General features: G+C 44.3%; 15 non-coding genes and 1 pseudogene across 15 annotated transcripts; all 16 read left to right on the forward strand.

Moving 5' to 3' along the window:
* Nucleotides 1–621: 621 nt before the first annotated feature.
* LOC125733170 (5S ribosomal RNA) lies at nucleotides 622–740 on the forward strand. The gene has a single exon (XR_007392525.1). It is a non-coding gene; the product is annotated as a 5S ribosomal RNA (ribosomal RNA).
* A 1,079-nt stretch (nucleotides 741–1,819) lies between these two features.
* On the forward strand, nucleotides 1,820–1,938 carry LOC125731349 (5S ribosomal RNA). Its single transcript, XR_007391608.1, has one exon. It is a non-coding gene; the product is annotated as a 5S ribosomal RNA (ribosomal RNA).
* Nucleotides 1,939–3,019: 1,081 nt separating this feature from the next.
* LOC125736304 (5S ribosomal RNA) lies at nucleotides 3,020–3,138 on the forward strand. The gene has a single exon (XR_007395585.1). It is a non-coding gene; the product is annotated as a 5S ribosomal RNA (ribosomal RNA).
* A 1,076-nt stretch (nucleotides 3,139–4,214) lies between these two features.
* Nucleotides 4,215–4,333, forward strand: LOC125733171 (5S ribosomal RNA). The gene has a single exon (XR_007392526.1). It is a non-coding gene; the product is annotated as a 5S ribosomal RNA (ribosomal RNA).
* A 1,079-nt stretch (nucleotides 4,334–5,412) lies between these two features.
* LOC125733172 (5S ribosomal RNA) lies at nucleotides 5,413–5,531 on the forward strand. Its single transcript, XR_007392527.1, has one exon. It is a non-coding gene; the product is annotated as a 5S ribosomal RNA (ribosomal RNA).
* Nucleotides 5,532–6,609: 1,078 nt separating this feature from the next.
* LOC125733782 (5S ribosomal RNA) lies at nucleotides 6,610–6,728 on the forward strand. The gene has a single exon (XR_007393118.1). It is a non-coding gene; the product is annotated as a 5S ribosomal RNA (ribosomal RNA).
* Nucleotides 6,729–7,804: 1,076 nt separating this feature from the next.
* Nucleotides 7,805–7,923, forward strand: LOC125735667 (5S ribosomal RNA). Its single transcript, XR_007394960.1, has one exon. It is a non-coding gene; the product is annotated as a 5S ribosomal RNA (ribosomal RNA).
* Nucleotides 7,924–8,999: 1,076 nt separating this feature from the next.
* On the forward strand, nucleotides 9,000–9,118 carry LOC125735838 (5S ribosomal RNA). The gene has a single exon (XR_007395124.1). It is a non-coding gene; the product is annotated as a 5S ribosomal RNA (ribosomal RNA).
* A 1,102-nt stretch (nucleotides 9,119–10,220) lies between these two features.
* On the forward strand, nucleotides 10,221–10,339 carry LOC125734445 (5S ribosomal RNA). Its single transcript, XR_007393756.1, has one exon. It is a non-coding gene; the product is annotated as a 5S ribosomal RNA (ribosomal RNA).
* Nucleotides 10,340–11,412: 1,073 nt separating this feature from the next.
* Nucleotides 11,413–11,531, forward strand: LOC125735849 (5S ribosomal RNA). The gene has a single exon (XR_007395135.1). It is a non-coding gene; the product is annotated as a 5S ribosomal RNA (ribosomal RNA).
* Nucleotides 11,532–12,609: 1,078 nt separating this feature from the next.
* LOC125735861 (5S ribosomal RNA) lies at nucleotides 12,610–12,728 on the forward strand. The gene has a single exon (XR_007395146.1). It is a non-coding gene; the product is annotated as a 5S ribosomal RNA (ribosomal RNA).
* A 1,078-nt stretch (nucleotides 12,729–13,806) lies between these two features.
* LOC125735872 (5S ribosomal RNA) lies at nucleotides 13,807–13,925 on the forward strand. Its single transcript, XR_007395157.1, has one exon. It is a non-coding gene; the product is annotated as a 5S ribosomal RNA (ribosomal RNA).
* A 1,078-nt stretch (nucleotides 13,926–15,003) lies between these two features.
* On the forward strand, nucleotides 15,004–15,122 carry LOC125735884 (5S ribosomal RNA). Its single transcript, XR_007395168.1, has one exon. It is a non-coding gene; the product is annotated as a 5S ribosomal RNA (ribosomal RNA).
* A 1,078-nt stretch (nucleotides 15,123–16,200) lies between these two features.
* Nucleotides 16,201–16,319, forward strand: LOC125730745 (5S ribosomal RNA). The gene has a single exon (XR_007391037.1). It is a non-coding gene; the product is annotated as a 5S ribosomal RNA (ribosomal RNA).
* Nucleotides 16,320–17,396: 1,077 nt separating this feature from the next.
* Nucleotides 17,397–17,515, forward strand: LOC125730747 (5S ribosomal RNA). The gene has a single exon (XR_007391039.1). It is a non-coding gene; the product is annotated as a 5S ribosomal RNA (ribosomal RNA).
* Nucleotides 17,516–18,592: 1,077 nt separating this feature from the next.
* On the forward strand, nucleotides 18,593–18,711 carry LOC125731739 (5S ribosomal RNA; annotated as a pseudogene).
* The last annotated feature ends 839 nt before the right edge of the window (nucleotides 18,712–19,550 follow it).

Genomic DNA, 19,550 nt, shown 5'->3' on the forward strand with positions numbered 1-19,550 from the left:
ATTCACACCCTTCAATGCCAGCTTAATGTTTAGGTTAGTGGGAATCACAGAGGAATTAGGGATGGAAACTTCTTTGCTGGTGGTAGAAGCGGTCTGGTGAATTTTTAGAGAGAAGAGGCCGTCGATGTTTGAATGTAGAAAATTGTTCTGGCTGCAGCCTGCAGTATGGACTTGTTGGTGTGTGTAGCTCCCAGTGTTCTGACAGCGTGACGTTTTGGGGAAGCATGTGATTCAGCAGCTACCAGTGGGCTTCGTGCGGCGGAGATTTTGTGGCTGTTAGCGGAGTTGATAACAGAGGGTCGTTAAGAGAAGCCTGCATGCAGTAGGCAAAGGAGTAATGTTTGCCGGCGGGGGACGTGCGGCGATTAACCTGTGCGGTAGTGAAAAGGAGTTAAAAAGAAGGAAGTGTGCGGATGCGGAAAGAATGGAATAATTGTGGTAGGCTGCCGGCTGAGTAGTTTGGTGAATGTTTGGTGTGGGTCCGGCGCTGCCGATTGGATGGTGGGGCTGCAGTGTGAGTCAGATAAAAAAAAAAAAAAGAACATTAGTAGTATCCAATGGGACCAACTGGCATGTATAGAGAAGTGTAATGCAAAAGGGCTGTTTTTGGTAGCATCTCTCGCTTACGGCCATACCACCCTGAACACGCCTGATCTCGTCTGATCTCGGAAGCTAAGCAGGGTAGGGTCTGGTTAGTACTTGGATGGGAGACCACCTGGGAATACCAGGTGCTGTAAGCTTTTCTCACTTTTTCTTTATACAGGGGGCGCTCCACTTCACGATTAATTTAAATCTATCACTCCCCTTCCATTTTACTATTTTATATATATATTTTTTTTTTTCTCTCATTCATAAAGGCAGCTTTTAGAAACCGTTTTACTCTAAATACTTCCTGGTCATTCTAGGTGCTGTAAGCTGTTCGTGCCTTTATTCCACCAGGGCGCGATCTTCTCACAAACTTGAAGACTGTCACTCCCCATTCACGTTTTAGAACTTATTGTTAATGATAAAGAGACAGCTTTTTACACACAGTTTTAAACAAAGTACTGATATTATTCCTCTTCAACTGACCGCTTTGTTTTCTATGCAAAAACCACTTCGCCACAGAAGACTCGATATTATTGGCATAGCAAGTTCTGCTCTTCTCCTTTCAAAACTTGCTAAAAGCTGTATTTAAAAGAACAGATTGGCCGGGGTAATTCACACCCTTCAATGCCAGCTTAATGTTTAGGTTAGTGGGAATCACAGAGGAATTAGGGATGGAAACTTCTTTGCTGGTGGTAGAAGAGGTCTGCTGAATTTTTAGAGAGAAGAGGCCGTCGATGTTTGAATGTAGAAAATTGTTCTGGCTGCAGCCTGCAGTATGGACTTGTTGGTGTGTGTAGCTCACAGTGTTCTGACAGCGCGACATTTTGGGGAAGCATGTGATTCAGCAGCTACCAGTGGGCTTCGTGCGGCGGAGATTTTGTGGCTGTTAGCGGAGTTGATAACAGAGGGTCGTTAAGAGAAGCCTGCATGCAGTAGGCAAAGGAGTAATGTTTGCCGGCGGGGGACGTGCGGCGATTAACCTGTGCGGTAGTGAAAAGGAGTTAAAAAGAAGGAAGTGTGCGGATGCGGAAAGAATGGAATAATTGTGATAGGCTGCCGGCTGAGTAGTTTGGTGAATGTTTGGTGTGGGTCCGGCGCTGCCGATTGGATGGTGGGGCTGCAGTGTGAGTCAGATAAAAAAAAAAAAAAGAACATTAGTAGTATCCAATGGGACTAACTGGCATGTATAGACGCGTGTAATGCAAAAGGGCTGTTTTTGGTAGCATCTCTCGCTTACGGCCATACCACCCTGAACACGCCCGATCTCGTCTGATCTCGGAAGCTAAGCAGGGTAGGGTCTGGTTAGTACTTGGATGGGAGACCTCCTGGGAATACCAGGTGCTGTAAGCATTTCTCACTTTTACTTTATACAGGGGGCGCTCCACTTCACGATTAATTTAAATCTATCACTCCCCTTCCATTTTACTATTTTATATATATATATATATATTTTTCTCTCATTCATAAAGGCAGCTGTTACACACCGTTTTACTTTAAATACTTCCTGGTAATTCTAGGTGCTGTAAGCTGTTCGTGCCTTTATTCCACCAGGGCGCGATCTTCTCACAAACTTGAAGACTGTCACTCCCCATTCACGTTTTACAACTTATTGTTAATGATAAAGAGACAGCTTTTTACACACAGTTTTAAACAAAGTACTGATATTATTCCTCTTCAACTGACCGCTTTGTTTTCTATGCAAAAACCACTTCGCCACAGAAGACTCAATATTATTGGCATAGCAAGTTCTGCTCTTCTCCTTTCAAAACTTGCTAAAAGCTGTATTTAAAAGAACAGATTGGCCGGGGTAATTCACACCCTTCAATGCCAGCTTAATGTTTAGGTTAGTGGGAATCACAGAGGAATTAGGGATGGAAACTTCTTTGCTGGTGGTAGAAGCGGTCTGGTGAATTTTTAGAGAGAAGAGGCCGTCGATGTTTGAATGTAGAAAATTGTTCTGGCTGCAGCCTGCAGTATGGACTTGTTGGTGTGTGTAGCTCCCAGTGTTCTGACAGCGCGACGTTTTGGGGAAGCATGTGATTCAGCAGCTACCAGTGGGCTTCGTGCGGCGGAGATTTTGTGGCTGTTAGCGGAGTTGATAACAGAGGGTCGTTAAGAGAAGCCTGCATGCAGTAGGCAAAGGAGTAATGTTTGCCGGCGGGGGACGTGCGGCGATTAACCTGTGCGGTAGTGAAAAGGAGTTAAAAAGAAGGAAGTGTGCAGATGCGGAAAGAATGGAATAATTGTGGTAGGCTGCCGGCTGAGTAGTTTGGTGAATGTTTGGTGTGGGTCCGGTGCTGCCGATTGGATGGTGGGGCTGCAGTGTGAGTCAGATAAAAAAAAAAAAAAGAACATTAGTAGTATCCAATGGGACCAACTGGCATGTATAGAGGCGTGTAATGCAAAAGGGCTGTTTTTGGTAGCATCTCTCGCTTACAGCCATACCACCCTGAACACGCCTGATCTCATCTGATCTCGGAAGCCAAGCAGGGTAGGGTCTGGTTAGCACTTGGATGGGAGACCACCTGGGAATACCAGGTGCTGTAAGCTTTTCTCACTTTTACTTTATACAGGGGGCGCTCCACTTCACGATTATTTTAAATCTATCACTCCCCTTCCATTTTACTATTTTATATATATATATTTTTTTTCTCTCATTCATAAAGGCAGCTTTTAGAAACCATTTTACTCTAAATACTTCCTGGTAATTCTAGGTGCTGTAAGCTGTTCGTGCCTTTATTCCACCAGGGCGCGATCTTCTCACAAACTTGAAGACTGTCACTCCCCATTCACGTTTTACAACTTATTGTTAATGATAAAGAGACAGCTTTTTAAACGCAGTTTTAAACAAAGTACTGATATTATTCCTCTTCAACTCACCGCTTTGTTTTCTATGCAAAAACCACTTCGCCACAGAAGACTCGATATTATTGGCATAGCAAGTTCTGCTCTTCTCCTTTCAAAACTTGCTAAAAGCTGTATTTAAAAGAACAGATTGGCCGGGGTAATTCACACCCTTCAATGCCAGCTTAATGTTTAGGTTAGTGGGAATCACAGAGGAATTAGGGATGGAAACTTCTTTGCTGGTGGTAGAAGCGGTCTGGTGAATTTTTAGAGAGAAGAGGCCGTCGATGTTTGAATGTAGAAAATTGTTCTGGCTGCAGCCTGCAGTATGGACTTGTTGGTGTGTGTAGCTCCCAGTGTTCTGACAGCGCGACGTTTTGGGGAAGCATGTGATTCAGCAGCTACCAGTGGGCTTCGTGCGGCGGAGATTTTGTGGCTGTTAGCGGAGTTGATAACAGAGGGTCGTTAAGAGAAGCCTGCATGCAGTAGGCAAAGGAGTAATGTTTGCCGGCGGGGGACGTGCGGCGATTAACCTGTGCGGTAGTGAAAAGGAGTTAAAAAGAAGGAAGTGTGCGGATGCGGAAAGAATGGAATAATTGTGGTAGGCTGCCGGCTGAGTAGTTTGGTGAATGTTTGGTGTGGGTCCGGCGCTGCCGATTGGATGGTGGGGCTGCAGTGTGAGTCAGATAAAAAAAAAAAAGAACATTAGTAGTATCCAATGGGACCAACTGGCATGTATAGAGGCGTGTAATGCAAAAGGGCTGTTTTTGATAGCATCTCTCGCTTACGGCCATACCACCCTGAACACGCCTGATCTCGTCTGATCTCGGAAGCTAAGCAGGGTAGGGTCTGGTTAGTACTTGGATGGGAGACCACCTGGGAATACCAGGTGCTGTAAGCTTTTCTCACTTTTACTTTATACAGGGGGCGCTCCACTTCACGATTAATTTAAATCTATCACTCCCCTTCCATTTTACTATTTTATATATATATATTTTTTTTTCTCTCATTCATAAAGGCAGCTTTTAGAAACCGTTTTACTCTAAATACTTCCTGGTCATTCTAGGTGCTGTAAGCTGTTCGTGCCTTTATTCCACCAGGGCGCGATCTTCTCACAAACTTGAAGACTGTCACTCCCCATTCACGTTTTACAACTTATTGTTAATGATAAAGAGACAGCTTTTTACACACAGTTTTAAACAAAGTACTGATATTATTCCTCTTCAACTGACCGCTTTGTTTTCTATGCAAAAACCACTTCGCCACAGAAGACTCGATATTATTGGCATAGCAAGTTCTGCTCTTCTCCTTTCAAAACTTGCTAAAAGCTGTATTTAAAAGAACAGATTGGCCGGGGTAATTCACACCCTTCAATGCCAGCTTAATGTTTAGGTTAGTGGGAATCACAGAGGAATTAGGGATGGAAACTTCTTTGCTGGTGGTAGAAGCGGTCTGGTGAATTTTTAGAGAGAAGAGGCCGTCGATGTTTGAATGTAGAAAATTGTTCTGGCTGCAGCCTGCAGTATGGACTTGTTGGTGTGTGTAGCTCCCAGTGTTCTGACAGCGCGACGTTTTGGGGAAGCATGTGATTCAGCAGCTACCAGTGGGCTTCGTGCGGCGGAGATTTTGTGGCTGTTAGCGGAGTTGATAACAGAGGGTCGTTAAGAGAAGCCTGCATGCAGTAGGCAAAGGAGTAATGTTTGCCGGCGGGGGACGTGCGGCGATTAACCTGTGCGGTAGTGAAAAGGAGTTAAAAAGAAGGAAGTGTGCGGATGCGGAAAGAATGGAATAATTGTGGTAGGCTGCCGGCTGAGTAGTTTGGTGAATGTTTGGTGTGGGTCCGGCGCTGCCGATTGGATGGTGGGGCTGCAGTGTGAGTCAGATAAAAAAAAAAAAAAGAACATTAGTAGTATCCAATGGGACCAACTGGCATGTATAGAGAAGTGTAATGCAAAAGGGCTGTTTTTGGTAGCATCTCTCGCTTACGGCCATACCACCCTGAACACGCCTGATCTCGTCTGATCTCGGAAGCTAAGCAGGGTAGGGTCTGGTTAGTACTTGGATGGGAGACCACCTGGGAATACCAGGTGCTGTAAGCTTTTCTCACTTTTTCTTTATACAGGGGGCGCTCCACTTCACGATTAATTTAAATCTATCACTCCCCTTCCATTTTACTATTTTATATATATATTTTTTTTTTTCTCTCATTCATAAAGGCAGCTTTTAGAAACCGTTTTACTCTAAATACTTCCTGGTCATTCTAGGTGCTGTAAGCTGTTCGTGCCTTTATTCCACCAGGGCGCGATCTTCTCACAAACTTGAAGACTGTCACTCCCCATTCACGTTTTAGAACTTATTGTTAATGATAAAGAGACAGCTTTTTACACACAGTTTTAAACAAAGTACTGATATTATTCCTCTTCAACTGACCGCTTTGTTTTCTATGCAAAAACCACTTCGCCACAGAAGACTCGATATTATTGGCATAGCAAGTTCTGCTCTTCTCCTTTCAAAACTTGCTAAAAGCTGTATTTAAAAGAACAGATTGGCCGGGGTAATTCACACCCTTCAATGCCAGCTTAATGTTTAGGTTAGTGGGAATCACAGAGGAATTAGGGATGGAAACTTCTTTGCTGGTGGTAGAAGCGGTCTGCTGAATTTTTAGAGAGAAGAGGCCGTCGATGTTTGAATGTAGAAAATTGTTCTGGCTGCAGCCTGCAGTATGGACTTGTTGGTGTGTGTAGCTCACAGTGTTCTGACAGCGCGACATTTTGGGGAAGCATGTGATTCAGCAGCTACCAGTGGGCTTCGTGCGGCGGAGATTTTGTGGCTGTTAGCGGAGTTGATAACAGAGGGTCGTTAAGAGAAGCCTGCATGCAGTAGGCAAAGGAGTAATGTTTGCCGGCGGGGGACGTGCGGCGATTAACCTGTGCGGTAGTGAAAAGGAGTTAAAAAGAAGGAAGTGTGCGGATGCGGAAAGAATGGAATAATTGTGATAGGCTGCCGGCTGAGTAGTTTGGTGAATGTTTGGTGTGGGTCCGGCGCTGCCGATTGGATGGTGGGGCTGCAGTGTGAGTCAGATAAAAAAAAAAAAAGAACATTAGTAGTATCCAATGGGACTAACTGGCATGTATAGACGCGTGTAATGCAAAAGGGCTGTTTTTGGTAGCATCTCTCGCTTATGGCCATACCACCCTGAACACGCCTGATCTCGTCTGATCTCGGAAGCTAAGCAGGGTAGGGTCTGGTTAGTACTTGGATGGGAGACCACCTGGGAATACCAGGTGCTGTAAGCTTTTCTCACTTTTTCTTTATACAGGGGGCGCTCCACTTCACGATTAATTTAAATCTATCACTCCCCTTCCATTTTACTATTTTATATATATATATTTTTTTTTTCTCTCATTCATAAAGGCAGCTTTTAGAAACCGTTTAACTCTAAATACTTCCTGGTCATTCTAGGTGCTGTAAGCTGTTCGTGCCTTTATTCCACCAGGGCGCGATCTTCTCACAAACTTGAAGACTGTCACTCCCCATTCACGTTTTACAACTTATTGTTAATGATAAAGAGACAGCTTTTTACACACAGTTTTAAACAAAGTACTGATATTATTCCTCTTCAACTGACCGCTTTGTTTTCTATGCAAAAACCACTTCGCCACAGAAGACTCGATATTATTGGCATAGCAAGTTCTGCTCTTCTCCTTTCAAAACTTGTTAAAAGCTGTATTTAAAAGAACAGATTGGCCGGGGTAATTCACACCCTTCAATGCCAGCTTAATGTTTAGGTTAGTGGGAATCACAGAGGAATTAGGGATGGAAACTTCTTTGCTGGTGGTAGAAGCGGTCTGGTGAATTTTTAGAGAGAAGAGGCCGTCGATGTTTGAATGTAGAAAATTGTTCTGGCTGCAGCCTGCAGTATGGACTTGTTGGTGTGTGTAGCTCCCAGTGTTCTGACAGCGCGACGTTTTGGGGAAGCATGTGATTCAGCAGCTACCAGTGGGCTTCGTGCGGCGGAGATTTTGTTGCTGTTAGCGGAGTTGATAACAGAGGGTCGTTAAGAGAAGCCTGCATGCAGTAGGCAAAGGAGTAATGTTTGCTGGCGGGGGACGTGCGGCGATTAACCTGTGCGGTAGTGAAAAGGAGTTAAAAAGAAGGAAGTGTGCGGATGCGGAAAGAATGGAATAATTGTGGTAGGCTGCCGGCTGAGTAGTTTGGTGAATGTTTGGTGTGGGTCCGGCGCTGCCGATTGGATGGTGGGGCTGCAGTGTGAGTCAGATAAAAAAAAAAAAACAGGAGTAGGATCCAATGGGACTAACTGGCATGTATAGACGCGTGTAATGCAAAAGGGCTGTTTTTGGTAGCATCTCTCGCTTACGGCCATACCACCCTGAACACGCCCGATCTCGTCTGATCTCGGAAACTAAGCAGGGTAGGGTCTGGTTAGTACTTGGATGGGAGACCACCTGGAAATACCAGGTGCTGTAAGCTTTTCTCACTTTTACTTTATACAGGGGGCGCTCCACTTCACGATTAATTTAAATCTATCACTCCCCTTCCATTTTACTATTTTATATATATATATATTTTTTTCTCTCATTCATAAAGGCAGCTTTTAGAAACCGTTTTACTCTAAATACTTCCTTGTAATTCTAGGTGCTGTAAGCTGTTCGTGCCTTTATTCCACCAGGGCGCGATCTTCTCACAAACTTGAAGACTGTCACTCCCCATTCACGTTTTACAACTTATTGTTAATGATAAAGAAACAGCTTTTTACACACAGTTTTAAACAAAGTACTGATATTATTCCTCTTCAACTGACCGCTTTGTTTTCTATGCAAAAACCACTTCGCCACAGAAGACTCGATATTATTGGCATAGCAAGTTCTGCTCTTCTCCTTTCAAAACTTGCTAAAAGCTGTATTTAAAAGAACAGATTGGCCGGGGTAATTCACACCCTTCAGTAGCAGCTTAATGTTTAGGTTAGTGGGAATCACAGAGGAATTAGGGATGGAAACTTCTTTGCTGGTGGTAGAAGCGGTCTGGTGAATTTTTAGAGAGAAGAGGCCGTCGATGTTTGAATGTAGAAAATTGTTCTGGCTGCAGCCTGCAGTATGGACTTGTTGGTGTGTGTAGCTCCCAGTGTTCTGACAGCGCGACGTTTTGGGGAAGCATGTGATTCAGCAGCTACCAGTGGGCTTCGTGTGGCGGAGATTTTGTGGCTGTTAGCGGAGTTGATAACAGAGGGTCGTTAAGAGAAGCCTGCATGCAGTAGGCAAAGGAGTAATGTTTGCCGGCGGGGGACGTGCGGCGATTAACCTGTGCGGTAGTGAAAAGGAGTTAAAAAGAAGGAAGTGTACGGATGCGGAAAGAATGGAATAATTGTGGTAGGCTGCCGGCTGAGTAGTTTGGTGAATGTTTGGTGTGGGTCCGGCGCTGCCGATTGGATGGTGGGGCTGCAGTGTGAGTCAGATAAAAAAAAAAAAACCAGGAGTAGGATCCAATGGGACTAACTGGCATGTATAGACGCGTGTAATGCAAAAGGGCTGTTTTTGGTAGCATGTCTCGCTTACGGCCATACCACCCTGAACACGCCCGATCTCGTCTGATCTCGGAAGCTAAGCAGGGTAGGGTCTGGTTAGTACTTGGATGGGAGACCACCTGGGAATACCAGGTGCTGTAAGCTTTTCTCACTTTTACTTTATACAGGGGGCGCTCCACTTCACGATTAATTTAAATCTATCACTCCCCTTCCATTTTACTATTTTATATATATATATATATATATATATATATATATTTTTTTTTTTTTCTCTCATTCCTAAAGGCAGCTTTTAGAAACCGTTTTACTCTAAATACTTCCTGGTAATTCTAGGTGCTGTAAGCTGTTCGTGCCTTTATTCCACCAGGGCGCGATCTTCTCACAAACTTGAAGACTGTCACTCCCCATTCACGTTTTAGAACTTATTGTTAATGATAAAGAAACAGCTTTTTTCACACAGTTTTAAACAAAGTACTGATATAATTCCTCTTCAACTCACCGCTTTGTTTTCTATGCAAAAACCACTTCGCCACAGAATATTCGATATTATTGGCATATTATCTGCTCTTCTCCTCCTTTCAAAACTTGCTAAAAGCTGTATTTAAAAGAGCAGGTTGGCCGGGGTAATTCACACCCTTCAATGCCAGCTTAATGTTTAGGTTAGTGGGAGTCACAGAGGAATTAGGGATGGAAACTTCTTTGCTGGTGGTAGAAGCGGTCTGGTGAATTTTTAGAGAGAAGAGGCCGTCGATGTTTGAATGTAGAAAATTGTTCTGGCTGCAGCCCGCAGTATGGACTTGTTGGTGTGTGTAGCTCCCAGTGTTCTGACAGCGCGACGTTTTGGGGAAGCATGTGATTCAGCAGCTACCAGTGGGCTTCGTGCGGCAGAGATTTTGTGGCTGTTAGCGGAGTTGATAACAGAGGGTTGTTAAGAGAAGCCTGCATGAGGTAGACAAAGGAGTAATGTTTGCCGGCGGGGGACGTGCGGCAATTAACCTGTGCGGTAGTGAAAAGGAGTTAAAGAGAAGGAACTGTGCGGATGCGGAAAGAATGGAATAATTGTGGTAGGCTGCCGGATGAGTAGTTTGGTGAATGTTTGGTGTGGGTCCGGTTCTGCCGATTGGATGGTGGTGCTGCAGTGTGAGTCAGATAAAAAAAAAAAAAAAACAGGCGTAGGATCCAATGGGAATAACTGGCATGTATAGACGCGTGTAATGCAAAAGGGCTATTTTTGGTAGTGTCTCTCGCTTACGGCCATACCACCCTGAACGCGCCCGATCTCGTCTGATCTCGGAAGCTAAGCAGGCTAGGGTCTGGTTAGTACTTGGATGGGAAACCACCTGGGAATACCAGGTGCTGTAAGCTTTTCTCACTTTTACTTTTTCAGGGGGCACTCCACCTCACGATTAATTTAAATCTATCACTCCCCTTCCATTTTACTATTTTATATATTTCTTTTTTCTCTCATTCATGAAGGCAGCTTTTACACACGTTTTACTCTAAATACTGCCTGGTAATTCTAGGTGCTGTAAGCTGTTCGTGCCTTTATTCCACCAGGGCACGATCTTCTCACAAACTTGAAGACTGTCACTCCCCATTCACGTTTTACAACTTATTGTTAATAATAAAGAGACAGCTTTTTACACACAGTTTTAAACAAAGTACTGATATTATTCCTCTTCAACTGACCGCTTTGTTTTCTATGCAAAAACCACTTCGCCACAGAAGACTCGATATTATTGGCATAGCAAGTTCTGCTCTTCTCCTTTCAAAACTTGCTAAAAGCTGTATTTAAAAGAACAGATTGGCCGGGGTAATTCACACCCTTCAATGCCAGATTAATGTTTAGGTTAGTGGGAATCACAGAGGAATTAGGGATGGAAACTTCTTTGCTGGTGGTAGAAGCGGTCTGGTGAATTTTTAGAGAGAAGAGGCCGTCGATGTTTGAATGTAGAAAATTGTTCTGGCTGCAGCCTGCAGTATGGACTTGTTCGTGTGTGTAGCTCCCAGTGTTCTGACAGCGCGACGTTTTGGGGAAGCATGTTATTTAGCAACTACCAGTGGGCTTCATGCGGCGGAGATTTTGTGGCTGTTAGCGGAGTTGATAACAGAGGGTCGTTAAGAGAAGCCTGCATGCAGTAGGCAAAGGAGTAATGTTTGCCGGCGGGGGACGTGCGGCGATTAACCTGTGCGGTAGTGAAAAGGAGTTAAAAAGAAGGAAGTGTGCGGATGCGGAAAGAATGGAATAATTGTGGTAGGCTGCCGGCTGAGTAGTTTGGTGAATGTTTGGTGTGGGTCCGGCGCTGCCGATTGGATGGTGGGGCTGCAGTGTGAGTCAGATAAAAAAAAAAAAAAAGAACATTAGTAGGATCCAATGGGACCAACTGGCATGTATAGAGGCGTGTAATGCAAAAGGGCTGTTTTTGGTAGCATCTCTCGCTTACGGCCATACCACCCTGAACACGCCCGATCTCGTCTGATCTCGGAAGCTAAGCAGGGTAGGGTCTGGTTAGTACTTGGATGGGAGACCACCTGGGAATACCAGGTGCTGTAAGCTTTTCTCACTTTTACTTTATACAGGGGGCGCTCCACTTCACGATTAATTTAAATCTATCACTCCCCTTCCATTTTACTATTTTATATATATATATATTTTTTCTCTCATTCATAAAGGCAGCTTTTAGAAACCGTTTTACTCTAAATACTTCCTTGTAATTCTAGGTGCTGTAAGCTGTTCGTGCCTTTATTCCACCAGGGCGCGATCTTCTCACAAACTTGAAGACTATCACTCCCCATTCACGTTTTACAACTTATTGTTAATGATAAAGAGACAGCTTTTTACACACAGTTTTAAACAAAGTACTGATATTATTCCTCTTCAACTGACCGCTTTGTTTTCTATGCAAAAACCACTTCGCCACAGAAGACTCGATATTATTGGCATAGCAAGTTCTGCTCTTCTCCTTTCAAAACTTGCTAAAAGCTGTATTTAAAAGAACAGATTGGCCGGGGTAATTCACACCCTTCAATGCCAGCTTAATGTTTAGGTTAGTGGGAATCACAGAGGAATTAGGGATGGAAACTTCTTTGCTGGTGGAAGAAGCGGTCTGGTGAATTTTTAGAGAGAAGAGGCCGTCGATGTTTGAATGTAGAAAATTGTTCTGGCTGCAGCCTGCAGTATAGACTTGTTGGTGTGTGTAGCTCCCAGTGTTCTGACAGCGCGACGTTTTGGGGAAGCATGTGATTCAGCAGCTACCAGTGGGCTTCGTGCGGCGGAGATTTTGTGGCTGTTAGCGGAGTTGATAACAGAGGGTCGTTAAGAGAAGCCTGCATGCAGTAGGCAAAGGAGTAATGTTTGCCGGCGGGGGACGTGCGGCGATAAACCTTTGCGGTAGTGAAAAGGAGTTAAAAAGAAGGAAGTGTGCGGATGCGGAAAGAATGGAATAATTGTGGTAGGCTGCCGGCTGAGTAGTTTGGTGAATGTTTGGTGTGGGTCCGGCGCTGCCGATTGGATGGTGGGGCTGCAGTGTGAGTCAGATAAAAAAAAAAAAAAGAACATTAGTAGGATCCAATGGGACCAACTGGCATGTATAGAGGCGTGTAATGCAAAAGGGCTGTTTTTGGTAGCATCTCTCGCTTACGGCCATACCACCCTGAACACGCCCGATCTCGTCTGATCTCGGAAGCTAAGCAGGGTAGGGTCTGGTTAGTACTTGGATGGGAGACCACCTGGGAATACCAGGTGCTGTAAGCTTTTCTCACTTTTACTTTATACAGGGGGCGCTCCACTTCACGATTAATTTAAATCTATCACTCCCCTTCCATTTTACTATTTTATATATATATATATTTTTTCTCTCATTCATAAAGGCAGCTTTTAGAAACCGTTTTACTCTAAATACTTCCTTGTAATTCTAGGTGCTGTAAGCTGTTCGTGCCTTTATTCCACCAGGGCGCGATCTTCTCACAAACTTGAAGACTATCACTCCCCATTCACGTTTTACAACTTATTGTTAATGATAAAGAGACAGCTTTTTACACACAGTTTTAAACAAAGTACTGATATTATTCCTCTTCAACTGACCGCTTTGTTTTCTATGCAAAAACCACTTCGCCACAGAAGACTCGATATTATTGGCATAGCAAGTTCTGCTCTTCTCCTTTCAAAACTTGCTAAAAGCTGTATTTAAAAGAACAGATTGGCCGGGGTAATTCACACCCTTCAATGCCAGCTTAATGTTTAGGTTAGTGGGAATCACAGAGGAATTAGGGATGGAAACTTCTTTGCTGGTGGAAGAAGCGGTCTGGTGAATTTTTAGAGAGAAGAGGCCGTCGATGTTTGAATGTAGAAAATTGTTCTGGCTGCAGCCTGCAGTATAGACTTGTTGGTGTGTGTAGCTCCCAGTGTTCTGACAGCGCGACGTTTTGGGGAAGCATGTGATTCAGCAGCTACCAGTGGGCTTCGTGCGGCGGAGATTTTGTGGCTGTTAGCGGAGTTGATAACAGAGGGTCGTTAAGAGAAGCCTGCATGCAGTAGGCAAAGGAGTAATGTTTGCCGGCGGGGGACGTGCGGCGATTAACCTGTGCGGTAGTGAAAAGGAGTTAAAAAGAAGGAAGTGTGCGGATGCGGAAAGAATGGAATAATTGTGGTAGGCTGCCGGCTGAGTAGTTTGGTGAATGTTTGGTGTGGGTCCGGCGCTGCCGATTGGATGGTGGGGCTGCAGTGTGAGTCAGATAAAAAAAAAAAAAAGAACATTAGTAGGATCCAATGGGACCAACTGGCATGTATAGAGGCGTGTAATGCAAAAGGGCTGTTTTTGGTAGCATCTCTCGCTTACGGCCATACCACCCTGAACACGCCCGATCTCGTCTGATCTCGGAAGCTAAGCAGGGTAGGGTCTGGTTAGTACTTGGATGGGAGACCACCTGGGAATACCAGGTGCTGTAAGCTTTTCTCACTTTTACTTTATACAGGGGGCGCTCCACTTCACGATTAATTTAAATCTATCACTCCCCTTCCATTTTACTATTTTATATATATATATATTTTTTCTCTCATTCATAAAGGCAGCTTTTAGAAACCGTTTTACTCTAAATACTTCCTTGTAATTCTAGGTGCTGTAAGCTGTTCGTGCCTTTATTCCACCAGGGCGCGATCTTCTCACAAACTTGAAGACTATCACTCCCCATTCACGTTTTACAACTTATTGTTAATGATAAAGAGACAGCTTTTTACACACAGTTTTAAACAAAGTACTGATATTATTCCTCTTCAACTGACCGCTTTGTTTTCTATGCAAAAACCACTTCGCCACAGAAGACTCGATATTATTGGCATAGCAAGTTCTGCTCTTCTCCTTTCAAAACTTGCTAAAAGCTGTATTTAAAAGAACAGATTGGCCGGGGTAATTCACACCCTTCAATGCCAGCTTAATGTTTAGGTTAGTGGGAATCACAGAGGAATTAGGGATGGAAACTTCTTTGCTGGTGGAAGAAGCGGTCTGGTGAATTTTTAGAGAGAAGAGGCCGTCGATGTTTGAATGTAGAAAATTGTTCTGGCTGCAGCCTGCAGTATAGACTTGTTGGTGTGTGTAGCTCCCAGTGTTCTGACAGCGCGACGTTTTGGGGAAGCATGTGATTCAGCAGCTACCAGTGGGCTTCGTGCGGCGGAGATTTTGTGGCTGTTAGCGGAGTTGATAACAGAGGGTCGTTAAGAGAAGCCTGCATGCAGTAGGCAAAGGAGTAATGTTTGCCGGCGGGGGACGTGCGGCGATTAACCTGTGCGGTAGTGAAAAGGAGTTAAAAAGAAGGAAGTGTGCGGATGCGGAAAGAATGGAATAATTGTGGTAGGCTGCCGGCTGAGTAGTTTGGTGAATGTTTGGTGTGGGTCCGGCGCTGCCGATTGGATGGTGGGGCTGCAGTGTGAGTCAGATAAAAAAAAAAAAAAGAACATTAGTAGGATCCAATGGGACCAACTGGCATGTATAGAGGCGTGTAATGCAAAAGGGCTGTTTTTGGTAGCATCTCTCGCTTACGGCCATACCACCCTGAACACGCCCGATCTCGTCTGATCTCGGAAGCTAAGCAGGGTAGGGTCTGGTTAGTACTTGGATGGGAGACCACCTGGGAATACCAGGTGCTGTAAGCTTTTCTCACTTTTACTTTATACAGGGGGCGCTCCACTTCACGATTAATTTAAATCTATCACTCCCCTTCCATTTTACTATTTTATATATATATATATTTTTTCTCTCATTCATAAAGGCAGCTTTTAGAAACCGTTTTACTCTAAATACTTCCTTGTAATTCTAGGTGCTGTAAGCTGTTCGTGCCTTTATTCCACCAGGGCGCGATCTTCTCACAAACTTGAAGACTATCACTCCCCATTCACGTTTTACAACTTATTGTTAATGATAAAGAGACAGCTTTTTACACACAGTTTTAAACAAAGTACTGATATTATTCCTCTTCAACTGACCGCTTTGTTTTCTATGCAAAAACCACTTCGCCACAGAAGACTCGATATTATTGGCATAGCAAGTTCTGCTCTTCTCCTTTCAAAACTTGCTAAAAGCTGTATTTAAAAGAACAGATTGGCCGGGGTAATTCACACCCTTCAATGCCAGCTTAATGTTTAGGTTAGTGGGAATCACAGAGGAATTAGGGATGGAAACTTCTTTGCTGGTGGAAGAAGCGGTCTGGTGAATTTTTAGAGAGAAGAGGCCGTCGATGTTTGAATGTAGAAAATTGTTCTGGCTGCAGCCTGCAGTATAGACTTGTTGGTGTGTGTAGCTCCCAGTGTTCTGACAGCGCGACGTTTTGGGGAAGCATGTGATTCAGCAGCTACCAGTGGGCTTCGTGCGGCGGAGATTTTGTGGCTGTTAGCGGAGTTGATAACAGAGGGTCGTTAAGAGAAGCCTGCATGCAGTAGGCAAAGGAGTAATGTTTGCCGGCGGGGGACGTGCGGCGATTAACCTGTGCGGTAGTGAAAAGGAGTTAAAAAGAAGGAAGTGTGCGGATGCGGAAAGAATGGAATAATTGTGGTAGGCTGCCGGCTGAGTAGTTTGGTGAATGTTTGGTGTGGGTCCGGCGCTGCCGATTGGATGGTGGGGCTGCAGTGTGAGTCAGATAAAAAAAAAAAAAAGAACATTAGTAGGATCCAATGGGACTAACTGGCATGTATAGACGCGTGTAATGCAAAAGGGCTGTTTTTGGTAGCGTCTCTCGCTTATGGCTATACCACCCTGAACACGCCTGATCTCATCTGATCTCGTAAGCTACGCAGGGTAGGGTCTGGTTAGTACTTGGATGGGAGACCTCCTGGGAATACCAGGTGCTGTAAGCTTTTCTCACTTTTACTTTATACAGGGGGCGCTCCACTTAACGATTAATTTAAATCTATCACTCCCCTTCCATTTTACTATTTTATATATATATATATTTTTCTCTCATTCATAAAGGCAGCTTTTAGAAACCGTTTTACTCTAAATACTTCCTTGTAATTCTAGGTGCTGTAAGCTGTTCGTGCCTTTATTCCACCAGGGCGCGATCTTCTCACAAACTTGAAGACTATCACTCCCCATTCACGTTTTACAACTTATTGTTAATGATAAAGAGACAGCTTTTTACACACAGTTTTAAACAAAGTACTGATATTATTCCTCTTCAACTGACCGCTTTGTTTTCTATGCAAAAACCACTTCGCCACAGAAGACTCGATATTATTGGCATAGCAAGTTCTGCTCTTCTCCTTTCAAAACTTGCTAAAAGCTGTATTTAAAAGAACAGATTGGCCGGGGTAATTCACACCCTTCAATGCCAGCTTAATGTTTAGGTTAGTGGGAATCACAGAGGAATTAGGGATGGAAACTTCTTTGCTGGTGGAAGAAGCGGTCTGGTGAATTTTTAGAGAGAAGAGGCCGTCGATGTTTGAATGTAGAAAATTGTTCTGGCTGCAGCCTGCAGTATAGACTTGTTGGTGTGTGTAGCTCCCAGTGTTCTGACAGCGCGACGTTTTGGGGAAGCATGTGATTCAGCAGCTACCAGTGGGCTTCGTGCGGCGGAGATTTTGTGGCTGTTAGCGGAGTTGATAACAGAGGGTCGTTAAGAGAAGCCTGCATGCAGTAGGCAAAGGAGTAATGTTTGCCGGCGGGGGACGTGCGGCGATTAACCTGTGCGGTAGTGAAAAGGAGTTAAAAAGAAGGAAGTGTGCGGATGCGGAAAGAATGGAATAATTGTGGTAGGCTGCCGGCTGAGTAGTTTGGTGAATGTTTGGTGTGGGTCCGGCGCTGCCGATTGGATGGTGGTGCTGCAGTGTGAGTCAGATAAAAAAAAAAAAAAAACCAGGAGTAGGATCCAATGGGACTAACTGGCATGTATAGACGCGTGTAATGCAAAAGGGCTGTTTTTGGTAGCGTCTCTCGCTTATGGCTATACCACCCTGAACACGCCTGATCTCATCTGATCTCGTAAGCTACGCAGGGTAGGGTCTGGTTAGTACTTGGATGGGAGACCTCCTGGGAATACCAGGTGCTGTAAGCTTTTCTCACTTTTACTTTATACAGGGGGCGCTCCACTTAACGATTAATTTAAATCTATCACTCCCCTTCCATTTTACTATTTTATATATATATATATTTTTCTCTCATTCATAAAGGCAGCTTTTAGAAACCGTTTTACTCTAAATACTTCCTTGTAATTCTAGGTGCTGTAAGCTGTTCGTGCCTTTATTCCACCAGGGCGCGATCTTCTCACAAACTTGAAGACTATCACTCCCCATTCACGTTTTACAACTTATTGTTAATGATAAAGAGACAGCTTTTTACACACAGTTTTAAACAAAGTACTGATATTATTCCTCTTCAACTGACCGCTTTGTTTTCTATGCAAAAACCACTTCGCCACAGAAGACTCGATATTATTGGCATAGCAAGTTCTGCTCTTCTCCTTTCAAAACTTGCTAAAAGCTGTATTTAAAAGAACAGATTGGCCGGGGTAATTCACACCCTTCAATGCCAGCTTAATGTTTAGGTTAGTGGGAATCACAGAGGAATTAGGGATGGAAACTTCTTTGCTGGTGGAAGAAGCGGTCTGGTGAATTTTTAGAGAGAAGAGGCCGTCGATGTTTGAATGTAGAAAATTGTTCTGGCTGCAGCCTGCAGTATAGACTTGTTGGTGTGTGTAGCTCCCAGTGTTCTGACAGCGCGACGTTTTGGGGAAGCATGTGATTCAGCAGCTACCAGTGGGCTTCGTGCGGCGGAGATTTTGTGGCTGTTAGCGGAGTTGATAACAGAGGGTCGTTAAGAGAAGCCTGCATGCAGTAGGCAAAGGAGTAATGTTTGCCGGCGGGGGACGTGCGGCGATTAACCTGTGCGGTAGTGAAAAGGAGTTAAAAAGAAGGAAGTGTGCGGATGCGGAAAGAATGGAATAATTGTGGTAGGCTGCCGGCTGAGTAGTTTGGTGAATGTTTGGTGTGGGTCCGGCGCTGCCGATTGGATGGTGGTGCTGCAGTGTGAGTCAGATAAAAAAAAAAAAAAAACCAGGAGTAGGATCCAATGGGACTAACTGGCATGTATAGACGCGTGTAATGCAAAAGGGCTGTTTTTGGTAGCGTCTCTCGCTTATGGCTATACCACCCTGAACACGCCTGATCTCATCTGATCTCGTAAGCTACGCAGGGTAGGGTCTGGTTAGTACTTGGATGGGAGACATCCTGGGAATACCAGGTGCTGTAAGCTTTTTTCACTTTAACTTTATACAGGGGGCGCTCCACTTAACGATTAATTTAAATCTATCACTCCCCTTCCATTTTACTATTTTATATATATATATATTTTTCTCTCATTCATAAAGGTAGCTTTTACACACCGTTTTACTCTAAATACTTCCTGGTAATTCAAGGTGCTCTAAGCTGTTCGTGCCTTTATTCCACCAGGGCGCGATCTTCTCACAAACTTGAAGACTGCCACTCCCCATTCACGTTTTACAACTTATTGTTAATGATAAAGAGACAGCTTTTTACACACAGTTTTAAACAAAGTACTGATATTATTCCTCTTCAACTGACCGCTTTGTTTTCTATGCAAAAACCACTTCGCCACAGAAGACTCGATATTATTGGCATAGCAAGTTCTGCTCTTCTCCTTTCAAAACTTGCTAAAAGCTGTATTTAAAAGAACAGATTGGCCGGGGTAATTCACACCCTTCAATGCCAGCTTAATGTTTAGGTTAGTGGGAGTCACAGAGGAATTAGGGATGGAAACTTCTTTGCTGGTGGTAGAAGCGGTCTGGTGAATTTTTAGAGAGAAGAGGCCGTCGATGTTTGAATGTAGAAAATTGTTCTGGCTGCAGCCTGCATTATGGACTTGTTGGTGTGTGTAGCTCCCAGTGTTCTGACAGCGCGACGTTTTGGGGAAGCGTGATTCAGCAGCTACCAGTGGGCTTCGTGCGGCGGAGATTTTGTGGCTGTTAGCGGAGTTGATAACAGAGGGTCGTTAAGGGAAGCCTGCATGCAGTAGGCAAAGGAGTAATGTTTGCCGGCGGGGGACGTGCGGCGATTAACCTGTGCGGTAGTGAA

The sequence above is a fragment of the Brienomyrus brachyistius genome, chromosome 2 (assembly GCF_023856365.1).
Source record: "Brienomyrus brachyistius isolate T26 chromosome 2, BBRACH_0.4, whole genome shotgun sequence".
In the NCBI taxonomy this organism is placed as follows: Eukaryota; Metazoa; Chordata; class Actinopteri; order Osteoglossiformes; family Mormyridae; genus Brienomyrus; species Brienomyrus brachyistius.